The following is a 16890-nucleotide window of genomic DNA, read 5'->3' on the forward strand; positions in this document are numbered from 1 at the left end:
TGCCAAACCCACTGGCTCCAGGTCATCTACAAGACCACGCTAGGTAAAGTCTCCCTTATCTCAGCTCGCCATAGCAGCACCCACGTGTAGCACGCGCTCCAGCAGGTATATCTCTCTGGTCACCCCCCAAAACCAATTCTTCCTTTGACCTTCCAGTTCTCTGCTGCCAATGACTGGAACGAACTACAAACATCTCTGAAACTGGACCTGTACATAGCCCATCTATAATTTAGCCCAAACAACTACCTCTTCCCCTACTGTATTTATTTATTTTGCTCCTTTGCACCCCGTTATTTCTCTCTACCTTGCACATTCTCCAACTGCAAATCTACCATTGCAGTGTTTTACTTACTATATTGCATTTCCTTCACCACCATGGCCTTTAACATTTTTATTTGTATTTTTTCCTCCCTTATCTCACCTCATTTGCTCACATTGTATATAGACTTATTTTTCTACTGTATTATTGACTGTATGTTTGTTTAACACCATGTGTAACTCTGTGTTGTTGTATGTGTCGAACTGCTTTGCTTTATCTTGGCCAGGTCGCAATTGTAAATGAGAACTTGTTCTCAACTTGCCTGCCTGGTTAAATAAAGGTGAAATAAATAAATAAATAGTTAGAGTAAATCAGTCCACGAGGAAACAGAAGAACATTTATAGAAAGAGATTCAGATAACACAGCTAGACAATATGCCCACTTCTTGAAAATAGCCTTCACAAAATGTCCTCTTGTCTATCTCTACACAGTCTTATAGACACATCTTTTGATATTACAACTTGAAATATGTTTGTTTAATCACAGACTCCTCCTGTAAAGCGTAACACTTTAAAACAAAGAGTTAATTCTACCATCTAGTATGTTACTCTACAGGTTATTTATATCCCTCATTGCTAAACAAAAACCTGGAAATCATAACTCTTTGAGCCGTCAGTCAATATTTAATATCTGGGTCACTATTCTTGTAACAGGACACACACACACTTGTCGTGTTTGTACAGGCCCAGACCACTGCTGTGCTTCTCCCTCTCCCATCCCGGCTCTGGGTCTGTGGGATAGGGGTCTGACCGGATGCTAGCGACAGGAAGTGGCTAACACGCTCCAGATGTGGGGACCAGGGGGACCACCCCCGCGGAACAGGGAAAAGTGGGAGACCACAGGCCCTGATTGTAAACATACTGGGATTCTTCTGAAGCCACCTACTTTCTCCCTTATCTCGTCCTTACAGAAACAGGGTCTGGTCCTTACAGAAACAGGGTCTGGTCCTTACAGAAACAGGGTCTGGTCCTTACAGAAACAGGGTCTGGTCCTTACAGAAACAGGGTCTGGTCCTTACAGAAACAGGGTCTGGTCCTTACAGAAACAGGGTCTGGTCCTGGTCCTACCGTGGCGGAGATCTTTGTGGGCTATACTCGGCCTTGTCTCAGGATGGTAAGTTGGTGGTTGAAGATATCCCTCTAGTGGTGTGGGGGCTGTGCTTTGGCAAAGTGGGTGGGGTTATATCCTTCCTGTTTGGCCCTGTCCGGGGGTGTCCTCAGATGGGGCCACAGTGTCTCCTGACCCCTCCTGTCTCAGCCTCCAGTATTTATGCTGCAGTAGTTTATGTGTCGGGGGGCTAGGGTCAGTTTGTTATATCTGGAGTACTTCTCCTGTCCTATTCGGTGTCCTGTGTGAATCTAAGTGTGCGTTCTCTAATTCTCTCCTTCTCTCTTTCTTTCTCTCTCGGAGGACCTGAGCCCTAGGACCATGCCCCAGGACTACCTGACATGATGACTCCTTGTTGTCCCCAGTCCACCTGGCCATGCTGCTGCTCCAGTTTCAACTGGCCTGGGCCCTAGGACCATGTCCCAGGACTACCTGACATGATGACTCCTTGCTGTCCCCAGTCCACCTGGCCATGCTGCTGCTCCAGTTTCAACTGTTCTGCCTTACTATTATTCAACCATGCTGGTCATTTATGAACATTTGAACATCTTGGCCACGTTCTGTTATAATCTCCACCCGGCACAGCCAGAAGAGGACTGGCCACCCCACATATGCTCTCTAATTCTCTCTTTCTTTCTCTCTCTCGGAGGACCTGAGCCCTAGGACCGTGCCCCAGGACTACCTGACATGATGGCTCCTTGCTGTCCCCAGTCCACCTGACTGTGCTGCTGCTCCAGTTTCAACTGTTCTGCCTTATTATTATTCGACCATGCTGGTCATTTATGAACATTTGAACATCTTGGTCATGTTCTGTTATAATCTCTACCCGGCACAGCCAGAAGAGGACTGGCCACCCCACATAGCCCGGTTCCTCTCTAGGTTTCTTCCTAGGTTTTGGCCTTTCTAGAGAGTTTTTCCTAGCCACCGTGCTTTTACACCTGCATTGTTTGCTGTTTGGGGTTTTAGGCTGGGTTTCTGTACAGCACTTTGAGATATCAGCTGATGTACGAAGGGCTATATAAATAAATTTGATTTGATTTTGATTTGGTCCTTACAGAAACAGGGTCTGGTCCTTACAGAAACAGGGTCTGGTCCTTACAGAAACAGGGTCTGGTCCTTACAGAAACAGGGTCTGGGAAAATAGAGATAGGTAAGTTGACGGGTGAACCCTGAAGAAGACAGAAATGAAGTCTACAGTACAGCAGAGTTATTTTGCTCATTTGAGATAATAGTAGGGGGGATAGTAATGTGTGAAGGATACATTTTATTTGTCACATGCTTCATAAACAACAAGCGTAGACTAACAATGAAATGCTTATTTACGGACCCTTCCCAACAATAAAGAGAGAAAGAAAAGAAATAATAGAAAAGTGAAACATAATAAAACAAGTAATAATAAATACACAATGAGTTATGATAACTTAGCTATATACAGTTGAATTCGGAAGATTACATACACTTAGGTTGGAGTCATTAAAACTCTTTTTTCAACCACTCCACAAATTTCTTGTTAACAAACTATAGTTTTGGCAAGTCGGTTAGGACATCTAATTTTTCCAACAATTGTTTACAGACAGATTATTTCACTGTATCACAATTCCAGTGGGCCAGAAGTTTACATATACTAAGTTGACTGTGCCTTTAAACACCTTGGAAAATTCCAGAAAATGATGTCATGGCTTTAGAAGCTTCTGATAGTCTAATCATTTGAGTCAATTGGAGGTGTACCTGTGGATTAGAGGTCGACCGATTAATTAGGGCCGATTTCAAGCTTTCATAACAATCGGTATTTTTGGACACCGATTATGGCCAATTACATTGCATTCCACGAGGAAACTGCGTGGCAGGCCGACCACCTGTTACGAGAGTGCAGCAAGGAGCCAAGGTAAGTTGCTAGCTAGTATTAAACTTATCTTATAAAAAACAATCTTCACATAATCACTAGTTAACTACACATGGTTTATGATATTGCTAGTTTAACTAGCTTGTCCTGAGTTGCATATAATCAATGCGGTGCCTGTTAATTTATCATCGAATCACAGCCTACTTCGCCAAACGGGGGATGATTTAACAAATGCGCATTCGTGAAAAAAGCACAATCGTTGCACGAATGTACCTAACCATAAACATCAATGCCTTTCTTAAAATCAATACACAGAAGTATATATTTTTAAACCTGCATATTTAGTTAAGAAATTAATGTTAGCAGGCAATATTAAAATAGGGAAATTGTGTCACTTCTCGTGCGTTCATTGCACGCAGAGTCAGGGTATATGCAACAGTTTGGGCCGCCTGGCTTGTAGCAAACTAATTTGCCAGAATTTTACATAATTATTACATAACATTGAAGGTTTTGCAATGTAACAGCAATATTTAGACTTAGGGTTGCCACCCGTTAGATAAAATACGGAACAGTTCCATATTTCACTGAAAGAATAAACGTTTTGTTTTCGAAATTACCCTGTTTCTGTAAGGACGAGACCCTCTTAGCAATGCTTGATTCACAGCGCTGTTTATGACTTCAAGCCTATCAACTCCTGAGATTAGGCTTGCAATATTAAAGTGCCTATTAGAACATCAAATAGTCAAAGGTATACGAAATACAAATGGTATAGAGAGAAATAGTCAAATCTTCATAATTTCTATAATAACTAGAACCTAAACTTCTTAACTGGGAATATTGAAGAACTGGGAATATTTAACAACCAGCTTTCATATGTTCTGAGCAAGGAACTTAAACGTTTGCTTTTTTTACATGGCACATATTGCACTTTTACTTTCTTCTCCAACACTGTTTTCGCATTAATTAAACCAAATTGAGCATGTTTCATTATTTATTTGAGACTAAATAGATTATATTTCTGTATTATATTAAGTTAAAATAAAAGTGCTCATTCAGTATTGTTGTAATTGTCATTATTACAAAAATATCTAAAAAAAAATAATAATAAAAAATGGCCAATTAATCGGTATCTGCTTTTTTTGTTCCTCCAATAATCGGTATCAGCATTGAAAAATCATAATCGGTCGACCTCTGTGGATGCATTTCAAGGCCTACCTTCAAACTCAATACCTCTTTGTTTGACATCATGGGTAAATCAAAAGAAATCAGCCAAGACCTCAGAAAAAGGTACCACGTTCAACTGTGCAAACAATAGTACGCAAGTATAAACACCATGGGACCACGCAGCCGTCATACCACTCAGGAAGGAGTCCCGTTCTGTCTCCTAGAAATGAACGTACTTTGGTGCGAAAAGTGAAAATCAATTCCAGAACAGCAAATCAAATCAAATTTTATTTGTCACATACACATGGTTAGCTGATGTTAATGCGAGTGTAGCGAAATGCTTGTGCTTCTAGTTCCGACAATGCAGTAATAACCAACAAGTAATCTAACTAACAATTCCAAAACTACTGTCTTATACACAGTGTAAGGGGATAAAGAATATGTACATAAAGATATCTGAATGAGTGATGGTACAGAGCAGCATAGGCAAGATACAGTAGATGGTATCGAGTACAGTATATACACATATGAGATGAGTATGTAAACAAAGTGGCATAGTTAAAGTGGCAAGTGATACATGTATTACATAAGGATGCAGTAGATGATAGAGTACAGTATATACGTATGCATATGAGATGAATAATGTAGGGTATGTAACATTACATTAGGTAGCATTGTTTAAAGTGGCTAGTGATATATTTTACATCATTTCCCATCAATTCCCATTATTAAAGTGGCTGGAGTTGAGTCAGTGTCAGTGTCAGTGTGTTGGCAGCAGCCACTCAATGTTAGTGGTGGCTGTTTAACAGTCTGATGGCCTTGAGATAGAAGCTGTTTTTCAGTCTCTCGGTCCCAGCTTTGATGCACCTGTACTGACCTCGCCTTCTGGATGATAGCGAGGTGAACAGGCAGTGGCTCGGGTGGTTGTTGTCCTTGATGATCTTTATGGCCTTCCTGTGACATCGGGTGGTGTAGGTGTCCTGGAGGGCAGGTAGTTTGCCCCCGGTGATGCGTTGTGCAGACCTCAGTACCCTCTGGAGAGCCTTACGGTTGTGGGCGGAGCAGTTGCCGTACCAGGCGGTGATACAGCCCACCAGGATGCTCTCGATTGTGCATCTGTAGAAGTTTGTGAGTGCTTTTGGTGACAAGCCGAATTTCTTCAGCCTCCTGAGGTTGAAGAGGCACTGCTGCGCCTTCTTCACAATGCTGTCTGTGTGAGTGGACCAATTCAGTTTGTCTATGATGTGTACACCGAGGAACTTAAAACTTGCTACCCTCTCCACTACTGTTCCATCGATGTGGATAGGGGGGTGTTCCCTCTGCTGTTTCCTGAAGTCCACAATCATCTCCTTAGTTGTGTTGACGTTGTGTGAGGTTATTTTCCTGACACCACACTCCGAGGGCCCTCACCTCCTCCCTGTAGGCCATCTCGTCGTTGTTCGTAATCAAGCCTACCACTGTTGTGTCGTCCGCAAACTTGATGATTGAGTTGGAGGCGTGCGTGGCCACGCAGTCGTGGGTGAACAGGGAGTACAGGAGAGGGCTCAGAACGCACCCTTGTGGGGCCCCAGTGTTGAGGATCAGCGGGGTGGAGATGTTGTTGCCTACCCTCACCACCTGGGGGCGGCCCGTCAGGAAGTCCAGTACCCAGTTGCACAGGGCGGGGGTCGAGACCCAGGGTCTCGAGCTTGATGACGAGCTTGGAGGGTACTATGCTTGTGGAGGAAACAGGTACAAAAGTATCTAGATCCACAGTAAAACGAGTCCTATATCAACATAACCTGAAAGGCCGCTCAGCAAGGAAGAAGCCACTGATCCAAAAAAGCCATAAAGCCAGACTACGGTTTGCAACTGGACATGGGGACAAAGATCGTACTTTTTGGGGAAATGTCCTCTGGTCTGATGAAACAAAAATAGAACTGTTTGGCCATAATGACCATCGTTATGTTTGGAGGAAAACGGGGGAGGCTTGCAAGCTGAAGAACACCATCCCAACTGTGAAGCACAGGGGTGGCAGCATCATGTTGTGGGGGTGCTTTGCTGCAGAAGGGACTGGTGCACTTCACAAAATGGATGGCATCATGAGGAAAGGAAAATTATGTGGATATATTGAAGCAACATCTCAAGACATCAGTCAGGAAGTTAAAGCTTGGTCCCAAATGTGTCTTCCAAATGGACAATGACCCCAAGCAATCTTCCAAAGTTGTGACACAATGGCTTAAGGCCAACAAAGTCATGGTATTGGAGTGGCCATCACAAAGCCCTGACCTCAATCCCATAGAACATTTGAAAAAATGTGTATGAGCAAGGAGGCCTACAAACCTGACTCTGTTAAACCAGCGCTGTCAGGAGGAATGGGCCAAAATTCACCCAACTTATTGTGGGAAGCTTGTGGAAGGCTACCCGAAACATTTTAAAGTCAAACAATTTAAAGGCAATGCTACCAACTACTAATTGAGTGTATGTAAACTTCTGACCCACTGGGAATGTGATGAAATAAATAAAAGCTAAAATAAAATCATTCATATTCTGGCATTTCACATTCTTAAAATAAAGTGCTGATCTTAACTGACTAAGACAGTGAATTTGTATTAGGATTAAATGTCAGGAATTGTGAAAAACTGAGTTTAAATGCATTTGGCTCACGTGTATGTAAACTTCCGACTTCAACTGTACACAGGTTAATTGAGGTAGATACATGTACAGTGCATTTGAAAATTATTCAGGCCCCTTTCCTTTTCCCTCATTGTGTTACATTACAGTCTTATTCTAAAATTGATTAAATTGTTTCCTCATCAAGCTGCACACAAAAAAACAGAAATACCTTATTTACTTAAGTATTCAGACCCTTTGCTATGAGACTTGAAATTGAGCTCAGGTGCATCCTGTTTCCAATCATCCATGAGATGTTTCTACAATGTGGAGTCCACCAAGGCACACACCTGTCTATGGAAGGTCCCACAGTTGCAGAGCATGTCAGAGCAAAAAACAAGCCATGAGGCTGAAGGAATTGTCCGTAGAGCTCCGAGACACAGATCTGGGGAAGGGTAACAAAAAATGTCTGCAGCATTGAAGGTCCCCAAGAACAGTGGCCTCCATCATTCTTAAATGGAAGAAGTTTGGAATCACCAAAATCTTCCTCAAGCTGGCCGTCCAGTCAAACTGAGCAATCAGCGTAGAAGAGCCTTGGTCAGGGAGGTGACCAAGAACCCAATGGTCACTCTGTGGAGATGGGAGAACCTTCTAGAAGGACTCCACCAATCAGGCCTTTATGGTAGAGTTATTTGTTATTTTACCAGGTAAGTTGACTGAGAACACGTTCTCATTTGGAGCAACAACCTGGTGAATAGTTACAGGGGAAAGGAATGAATGAGCCAATTGTAAACTGGGGATTATTAGGTGACCGTGATGGTTTGAGGGCAAGATTGTGAATTTAGCCAGGACACCAGGGTTAACACCCCTACTCTAACAATAAGTGCCATGAGATCTTTAAATGACCTCAAAGTCAGGACACCCACTTAACATCCCATCTGAAAGACAGCACCCTACACAGGGCAGTGTCCCAATCACTGCCCTTTTTTTTTTTTTTTTTTTTCACCTTTATTTAACCAGGTAGGCTAGTTGAGAACAAGTTCTCATTTGCAACTGCGACCTGGCCAAGATAAAGCATAGCAGTGTGAACAGACAACACAGAGTTACACATGGAGTAAACAATTTAGCAAGTCAATAACACAGTAGAAAAAAATGGGCAGTCTATATTGTGCAAAAGGCATGAGGAGGTAGGCGAATAATACAATTTTGCAGATTAACACTGGTGATAAATGATCAGATGGGCATGTACAGGTAGAGATATTGGTGTGCAAAAGAGCAGAAAAGTAAATAAATAAAAACAGTATAAAAACAGTATGGGAATGAGGTAGGTGAAAAGGGTGAGCTATTTACCAATAGACTATGTACAGCTGCAGCGATCGGTTAGCTGCTCGGATAGCTGATGTTTGAAGTTGGTGAGGGAGATAAAAGTCTCCAACTTCAGCGATTTTTGCAATTCGTTCCAGTCACAGGCAGCAGAGTACTGGAACGAAAGGCGGCCAAATGAGGTGTTGGCTTTAGGGATGATCAGTGAGATACACCTGCTGGAGCGCGTGCTACGGATGGGTGTTGCCATCGTGACCAGTGAACTGAGATAAGGCGGAGCTTTATTCCCTGGGGAATTGGGATATTTTTTTTTAGACCAGACAAATGAGTGCCTCCTACTGGCCCTCCAACACCACTTCCAGCAGCATCTGGTCTCCCATCCAGGGATTGACCAGGACCAACCCTGCTTAGCTTCAGAAGCAAGCCAGCAGTGGTATGCAGGGTGGTATGCTGCTGGCAAGACAGAAGCCACTCCTTTGTAAAGGGCACATGGCAGCCCGCTTGGAGTTTGACAAAAGGCACCTAAACGACTCAGACCATGAGAAATAAGATTCCCTGGTCTGATGAAACCAAGATTGAACTCTGTCCTGAATGCCAAGCGTCACGTCTGGAGGAAACCTGGCAGCTTCCTAATGTGAATCATGGTGGTGGAAGCATCATGCTGTGGGGACTGGGAGCAGGGGCGGAGCCAGAGGGGTGTCCAGGGTGGCACTGTCATCTGATTGGCGTGCCACCCCAAAATGTATTTCGCTACTGGCAGTTTGATTTATTGACATCTCATTTCACCTCGTTGAAAGAAGCATTTATTTTGACGTTTTCAAATCGAGGATGAGGAAGAGAGAATTTTAATGTTGGTTGCGAGATACAGAAGAATAAGAATATACAGAACATACAGAAGGAGAGAATATTTCCACAGCTTCACAAGCTCATTGGCGAAAGCATCATATTTGAATAAAGTTTTAAGGTTTAACATCGGTTTTAGGTTTCCTGAACAACTTTTACAAAAGTTGAGTCGCTGCCTAATTTAAACTTAGATCTTTGTGTCACGGCTGGCTGAAAGACTGGAACAAGGTGCAGCATGGTAAGCGTACATTTTCTTTATTTAAAAATGACGTCGACAAGACAAAGAACAAAACCAAACCGTGACGCTTTAGGCAATGTGCCCTGAACAAAGTCAAAATTAACTTCCCACAAAACAGGTGGGGGAAAAGTGTACCTAAGTTTGGTTCTCAGAGACAACGATAGACAGCTGTCCCTGATTGAGAACCATACCAGGCCAACACATAGAAATACAAAACATAGAAAAAAGGACATAGAATGCCCACCCTAGTCACACCCTGGCCTAACCAAAATAGAGAATAAAAAGCCTCTCTATGGCCAGGGCGTGACACTTTGGCTCCAATAATGAAAACAGTTAATCAGGTAAGAGAGATCAGTTCCCAATTTAGCCTAACATGACGTTTACATCTGTGCTAGTAATACACGCATATACAGTGCAGTGTCGTAAGTTGCAGTATACAAATGTTTAGCTAATGTGGAGTAACTAGTAGGCTACATCTGTTAGTGTTCAGCTATTTGAAATCCATTAACTCAGTTAGATTTTCGTACTCAAAATGAACAATTGTTATTATCAATCTGTTAAAGTTACTCAAAAGATGACCACAATTTGCAGATAGCCTGTTTCTATCGTAAAGGTGTAAGAAATTATAGCTAGCTCAGGTACTTACTGCAGAGTAGGGCTAACGTTAGCCATGATCTTGTAACGGCGTTCGTTTGTCGAAAGAGAGTCGGACCAAAATGCAGCATGGTGGTTACTCATGTCTTTAATGAAAAAAAGCGATACATGAAATAACTATACAAATACAAAACAACAAACGGAACGTGAAAACCTAATTACAGCCTATCTGGTGATCACTACACAGAGACAGGAACAATCACCCACGAAATACATAGTGAAACCCAGGCTACCTAAATATGGTTCCCAATCAGAGACAACGAGAATCACCTGACTCTGATTGAGAACCGCCTCAGGCAGCCAAACCTAAGCTACACCCCTACTCAGCCGCAATCCCAATGCCACAAAACCCCAATACGAAACACAACATTAAAACCCATGTCACACCCTGGCCTGACCAAATATATAACGAAAACACAAAACACTATGACCAAGGCGTGACAGATCTAACGAGTCATTTAGGCTGGTAGTTCATTTTAAGGTACAGTTATAATAATGGGGATTTGTAATTAAGATTGAGATTGGATTTAAATGTGGGTAATTGGATGCTTAGATAAACCATAGACTGTCTTATTTTTGCATAGGGTCAATTAAACATGAAAAGATAGGGAGATATATCAGACTTATTTTTAAAGAAGCACAAACAGGCAGATCAGGTGCAAACAGACCCCAGCCCTTGCATCACCACCGGACCGCAGAGCAGCTCCCTACCTGAGGCTGCTAGTCAGAGTCAGTGTGGTCAGACTTCACAAGGACCCAGTCTACCACCACCAAGTCAGAGCATCTAACAGGCAGTCAGTCACATGCCCAGTTAGGAATTTAAGTTTAGCTTCAGCTTGCAATAGATGATTTTGTCAGATTAAGCCTCACTTTAAAATGTTGGTTGTTGATTCATGTGTGTTCTTGTTTTGATGGGTGTGGTATTTTTATTTTTATTATACACTAATAGTTATTGTGTTATTTTAATGTATAGATGTATCAAGTAGAGGTCGACCGATTATGATTTTTCAACGCCGATACCGATTATTTGAGGACAAAAAAAACAGCTGGCCAATTTTTTTTTTTACATGTGTGTGTATACACATACAGTGGGGCAAAAAATAATTTAGTCAGCCACCAATTGTGCAAGTTCTCCCACTTAAAAAAATGAGAGAGGCCTGTAATTTGAAGATGAAATGTGGCTGGGTCTTTCAGCATGACAATGATCCAAAACACACCGCCCGGGCAACGAAGGAGTGGCTTCGTAAGAAGCATTTCAAGGTCCTGGAGTGGCCTAGCCAGTCTCCAGATCTCAACCCCATAGAAAATCTTTGGAGGGAGTTGAAAGTCCGTGTTGCCCAGCAACAGCCCCAAAACATCACTGCTCTAGAGGAGATCTGCATGGAGGAATGGGCCAAAATACCAGCAACAGTATGTGAAAACCTTGTGAAGACCTACCTTTGTCATTGCCAACAAAGGGTATATAACAAAGTATTGAGATAAACTTTTGTTGACCAAATACTTATTTTCCACCATAATTTGCAAATAAATTCATTAAAAATCCTACAATGTGATTTTCTGGATTTTTTTCTCATTTTGTCTGTTGAAGTGTACCTATGATGAAAATTACAGGCCTCTCTCATCTTTTTAAGTGGGAGAACTTGCACAATTGGTGGCTGACTAAATACTTTTTTGCCCCACTGTAACTGTATGTAAACTTCCAACTTCAACTGTAGATATTACAGACTGGGTCAGGGAGAGGTGTAAAATATCAGTGAAGACACTTGCCAGCACATGTTCTGAGTACGCGTCCTGGTTATCCATCTGGCCCTGCAGCTTTGTGAATGTTACTCATATCGGCTACGGAGAGTGTGATCACACAGTCATCCAGAACAGCTGGTAATCTCTTGCAGGGTTCAGTGTTGCTTGCTCGAATCAAGCATAGAAGGCATTTAGCTCGGGTCACTGGGCAGCTCGCTGCTGAATTTCCGTTTATAATCCGTGATAGTTTGCAAGCCCTGCCACAGCTGAGTGTCAGAGCCGGTGTAGTAGGATTCAATATTAGTCCTGTAATGATGCCTTTTCGGTTTGATGTTTCTGCAGAGGGCGTAGCGGGTTTTCTTATAAGCGTCCGGATTAGTGTCCCGCTACTTGAAAGCAACTGCTGTAGCCTTTGGCTTTGTGCGGATGTTACCCGTAATCCATGGTTTATGGTTGGGATATGTACATAAGGTCACTGTGGGGACAAAGTCATTGGTGCACTTGTTAATGAAGCCAAGACTGATGGGGTAAACTCAATGCCATGAACCCCAGAACGTATTCCAAACTGCCGTAAGAACCAGTCCTGTAGTTTAGCATCGGCAACATTGGACCACTTCCGTATTGAGCAAGTCACTGGTGCTTTTGTTTGTAAGCAGGAATTAGAAAGACAGAATTATGGTCAGATTCGTCAGATGGAGAGCGTAGAGCTTTGTATGCGTTTCAGTGTGTGGAGTAAAGGTGGTCTTGAATTTTTTTGCCTCTAGTTGCACACGTGACATGCTGGAGTAATTAGGAAAAACAGATAGTATGTTGTAAAGTTTAAGGATTTAGAAATGTTTAAGGATTAAGAAATTGCACAAATTCTAATCTCTTCAATAATAGAGGAATAGTTTTAACATTGGTTCTGTCATGTGCTTAAAAAATGTTCTGCTTGGCTCCTGAACAAATCCACCAGGAAATTGAGTTTGTGGTTGACAGATTATCTTCTCTACATTGGCACGTGCCCCCTCGTGGTGAAAAGGGTGTGCTGGTGTACTCCAGAAGCAAAACTTGGAATTTTTTATTCATCAACATGCGCAGGTTTTACATTGAACTGTATATGCAACATGAGAAACATTCTGAAAACAGCTTTTTAAAAACAGCAGATATTTTATTTCCCCAAAAGTGATAAATGTTAACCAGTAATCTGTTTATTACAATATTGAGTTTATATGGACGGCCTCGAAATGCCACTTTCCACCGTATGGACCCTGATCCAAAGTAGTGCACTATAAAGGGAACAGGGTGCCATTTGGGACAAATCCATGGAAAGAAGCATCTCTTTTTTTTACTCTAAAACCTGAGCATTGACAGTACAATCCCTGTATTGGCTAGATCTTTGAAAGACATACAGAACACTGAATACTGAAGAGAAAGACTGAATAATATAATGACAAGCCCATCAAAGGCATCATGTTTCCAATAAACCTGGAGCTATCTCGCTCTCTGGATTTTCTCTAAGACTTGTTTACTGCCTTCTCAGAAATATTTGGTATGTGAAGGTCCAGGTTTCCCCATCCTCAGTCCCCATACAGCCCTGTAGAGGCATTGTGTAAGAAGACGCTTCAATCATATTGGGTCCAACTGGATTCCTCAGATTGGTGGAGGATGAGGTGAGTTTCCCCCTTTCTATGTAAAACACTGAGCACCTAATTGGAAACGCTGTATATAAATACAGTTAATCAAACTGAAGACTTCTCTAATCATCATCTTGCTCATGGTCAATCAAGACCCTCTGTCGTCTGCCCTTGGCAGTTGCGGAGTGACTGAGTCACTGTGTCCCTGTCTCTCGGACAAGGTGACTTATCAATATGTTCTTCTGTATTTACCCCCAACAAATGAAATGCTAATTAGCTGTTAATGTGGCTATCATAAAGAACTACACATGCCATGATGATCTGGACAAAACTGTCGAGTTGGGGCAAAGGTAAGTCTCAGGATTAACTATAAATATAAAATGCAAAATGCAACAATTTCAAAGATTTAAGTTCGTATGATGAAATCAGTTAATTGAAATGAATTAATTTGGCACTAATCTATGGATTTCACATGACTGGAAATACAGGTATGCATCCATTGGTTACAGATATCTTAAAAAAGAAATCTGCCTCAGGATCTTATCACGGTATCTCTGTTCATTAAAATTGCCATCTATAAAATGCAATTGTAGCGTATGCGTGCCCATACCATAACCCCACCTCCACTTTGGGGCACTCGATTCACAACGTAGACATTACCATACACGTGGTCTGCGGTTGTGAGGCCGGTTGGACGTACTGCAAAATTCTCTAAAACGACATTGGAGGCAGCTTATTGTAGTAGTGTGATGTTGTTCCCCTAGATTATGCACCAAATTGCACACAAGGACCAGTTCGAATAGGCCAGGTCAAGAGGGGATGTTAATAATTTGATGATAATAATTCTGAGTTTTTAAAAAAAATTACAGCTGCATAGCTAATGTTATTTTTTGGTGTACAAACACTTTTTCATATATTGTACATACACGTGATTGTAAAGTTTTGTATATTTTGGTTTGGTCCATCGCGTGTTATCTGTATTTCCGTACCCCCTTATTGTTCTCTTTTGCCTGACCTTCGGCTAGCGAGGTATGTTGTCCTTGGCTCCGCAATTGTTCAATATAAAACCGTGGTAATGTTACACAATGTACTGTTATGCAACCATAGGTTTTGTTACAATGTGGACAATATAAAGATTTATGTTTACAAGTTTCACCGAGCTCGCTAACTAGGGTACCTATTGTAACTTGTGAGTACTTGGGACAGTGTTTGAGTGAGTTTCCATGTGATTGTGCAGGTGCCTGAGATCTGTGACTGCGCGAAGGGCTAAAATATTGTGTGTCTCTTCGTGTGCAGGTATGTCTTTTTTTTTTTGTCCGAATTATTTTGTATGTCATTGGACTTGTAATGTATGGTGTGCTGTTGTGCACTGAATGTGTGCACACAGCAGCTGATATTTCTTTTTGGCGCTCTCTTTTGGCTGACCTTTGGCTAGCGAGGTGACTGAGAGCTGTGATTGCGACAAGCGCTAAAATATTGTGTGTTGTCTCTTCGTGTGCTGGGCAAATAAAAAACATCCAACCAGCAGACCTCCAGTTGTGGCAGTGTCCTACTTAAATCCCACAATTTAGAACGAACCACGCTACATTATGGTAGAGAAATGAACATTCAATTATCTGGAAAAAGCTCTGGTGGACATTCCTGCAGTCAGCATTCCAATTAGACACTCTCTCAAGACTTGAGACATCTGTGGCATTGTGGTGTGTGACAAAACTGAACATTTTATAGTGGCCTTTTATTGTCCCCAGCACAAGGTGCACCTGTGTAATGATTGTGCTGTTTAATCAGCTTCTTGATATGCCACACCTGTCAGATGGATGGATTAACCTTGGCGAATAATAAATCGTTACTAACAGTGATGTAAACCAATTTTGAACAAAATGTGAGAGAAAAAAGCTTGGAAAAGCTTTTGGAAAATTTCTGTGATCTTTTATTTCAGCTCATGAAACATAGGACCAACACTTTACATGTTGCATTTATATTTTGTTCAGTGTATCTAATGTTAGCTAAATGTGGTAATTAATCAATTGGCTACATTTCTTTCAATTTACCTGTTAGCAAAGGTGCCAGCTAGAGATGACGTGCAGGAGCTTGCAGGGATTTGTAGTCTTGCATGATGTGATGCAAATTAGCATTTTCGAATTGAGCACAAATAGAGCCGAATATATTGATAAAATTCACCTTGTCCAAGAGAGATTTACATGGTTAATAAAAAAGTCATGGCAGAGAAGCCTACACGAAACACAGTGTTTATTGTAAGTGTTTCTAAAATCCCCTATGGGAAAAATGTAAGCAGAAAAAAGGATTGGAACTATTTCCTTGTTTAACCGCTAGGTTTTGTGGGTATTATGACACCTCCATTGGTGGGGCTCTTTTGAGTCTTCACATAGGAATGGTGTCACGTGATCGATGGCTTTGTCCATTCATTTAATACAGTCATTGTTAGTTGAATGATTCCTATAACAGAAACAATGAATTACAAGTAATGTCATGGTTTGCTGTCCAAATTGTTTGCTAAGTTAGCTAGCTAGCAAATAATGGCCTGTGTTTGTTCATTTACACAATCATTCAATCACACAATTTTGGCAATTATACATACCAGACCAAGCCATAGTGATGACAAAATACCCCTTTGTGGTCAGACTACATTAAACAGTATCAATATATTTCCTTAGATATTAGCAAATTAAAATACAATAAGAGTCCATGCACTATCCAGTTTAGCGCCACATCTCGTGCCTAAACGATTCATGACGATTCTGGCGGTGTTGCCAAATCCTCAGTAAGGAAAGTAGCTATTGGCTGTCCTAAAAGTCGCTAGTAGTCGCTCAATTTGCATAATTGGCCATGTGCATGTAATTGTGATGGACACTGGGAAAGAGGAATAATGTTGTGGGAGAGACAGAAAGTGTGTTAAAAAAACACCCTAAATATGTTTAGAACTACAAATGAACTTTCTTCTGTCGATCCTTGTTTTTTTTACGTCACAATTCCAACCCTCCTCCTTTATCCGGGGTTGGGACCAGCAAAAGTGACCCAAAAGAGCCACTCTGGCGGAGTTACTTCGTTTTTCATTTAATTTAAATGTATTTTTTTATTTAAATTTTTTCTGATTTAGTTTTTTACATTTACATCCCGCCTTAAATGTAAGCCAGGGCGGGATCAGCCAGCAGCAGCTTCCCGCATGCACGATGATGCACGATTCATTTGCAGTCTGGACTCTGAGTCTGAGGGTTGAACATCTCCTGCTCTGACTGCAGCACGGAGGGACTGCTGCACGAGGACTGGGCCGCCTGTGAGTGCTTTGGGACAGAACGATACGTGCTTTCACGTCAGAGTCTACAATAACACCAGAAAAAGTCACTAGATTTGTCTCTAGTCACTTTTTTGAAAATGTGTCGCTAGAGGGGTCTGAATACTCGCTAAATATAGTGACAAAGTCGCTAAGTTG

The sequence above is a fragment of the Oncorhynchus keta genome, chromosome 21, assembly GCF_023373465.1.
Source record: "Oncorhynchus keta strain PuntledgeMale-10-30-2019 chromosome 21, Oket_V2, whole genome shotgun sequence".
In the NCBI taxonomy this organism is placed as follows: domain Eukaryota; kingdom Metazoa; phylum Chordata; class Actinopteri; order Salmoniformes; family Salmonidae; genus Oncorhynchus; species Oncorhynchus keta.